Genomic DNA, 994 nt, shown 5'->3' on the forward strand with positions numbered 1-994 from the left:
CTGGGATTAGACGCACACAGCCCTGTCTCCGCTGCAGGTTTTTAAAAAGTGGAAGGGCAAACCGAGCACGGTGGCCCGGGCCTGTAATCCTAGGGACTGGGGAGGTTGAGGCAGAACGATGGCAATTTTTAGACTAACCTCAGCAATTTAATGAGGTTCTATGAAACTTGGCAGGAATGAACCTAAATACTCACACAAGAGCGAGCTCTACCACGGAGCAACTTCTAGTCTATTTTTGTAGATGCTTGAAATTTTTCACAATAATTTTGTGTAAACATTTAGTTTTAAAAGGTAATTCATCTTACGCGTTTTTCCTCCTCTAAACAAACATCCCCTGAAAGCTGTCTATAGCTAGTAAACCCAGTCGTCTGCTTTTTGCTTTTCCTAAAAGAGCAAAACCCAGTGTTCAGCAGTGGTAAAATAAATCCTTTGATTCGATAGCGAAAATTCGCGGCACAAAACAGACGCGCTCAGGGAAACGAATTTTTTTTTTTTCCTTAGGAATTAGTGTTTTTTTTTTTTAACGTTACTACAAACTCCCAAGACCGATCCTACTTCCACAAAGAAATCAAAACGCAAGACCCTTGTGATCCGCGGAAATGACGCCACGCGCTGAAAGTTGTCTGTGGGTTCCGAGGCGGGGCGGGGCGGGGCGGGCACGGACGTCAGCACGTCGGCCTTCTCTTCTCACGCCCAGCTTGGAGAAGATTGACAAGGGCGCCCGGGCTGGCGCCAGCCGCGCAATACTCCCGCAGGAGCCTGGTCGACTGCGGCTGCGCAGGTATGCTGGGGCGTGGCTTCTAGTCATCCGCCCCTGCCTAGCCAGAGCGACCATTGAAGAGCGGCAGCCCGAGGGCCGGGTAAATCCCTAGCGCCCGGAATGATTAGCCCAGGGCCGCCCCGCCCCGGCTCCTCCCGCCCTCGCGCCCCGCCTCGTGCCTTCGCCGCCCCGCCTCCCTCGCCTGCCCGGCTGCGGGGTGACACTGGGCTTCGC

At 53.3% G+C, this 994-nt stretch overlaps 1 protein-coding gene across 9 annotated transcripts in view; it reads left to right on the forward strand.

The window, feature by feature from the left end:
• The first annotated feature begins 841 nt into the window (after positions 1–841).
• Positions 842–994, forward strand: part of Nbeal1 (neurobeachin like 1) — a 191,024-nt gene continuing 190,871 nt past the window's right edge. For all 9 annotated transcript variants that reach the window (XR_007349443.1, XM_015481284.2, XM_048808341.1 and 6 more), the window contains exon 1: positions 842–860. The gene's annotated coding sequence lies outside the window, so the exon portion shown is untranslated. The remainder of the gene's footprint in view (positions 861–994) is intronic.

The sequence above is a fragment of the Marmota marmota genome, unplaced genomic scaffold (genome assembly GCF_001458135.2).
Source record: "Marmota marmota marmota unplaced genomic scaffold, marMar, whole genome shotgun sequence".
Taxonomy (NCBI): Eukaryota; Metazoa; Chordata; class Mammalia; order Rodentia; family Sciuridae; genus Marmota; species Marmota marmota.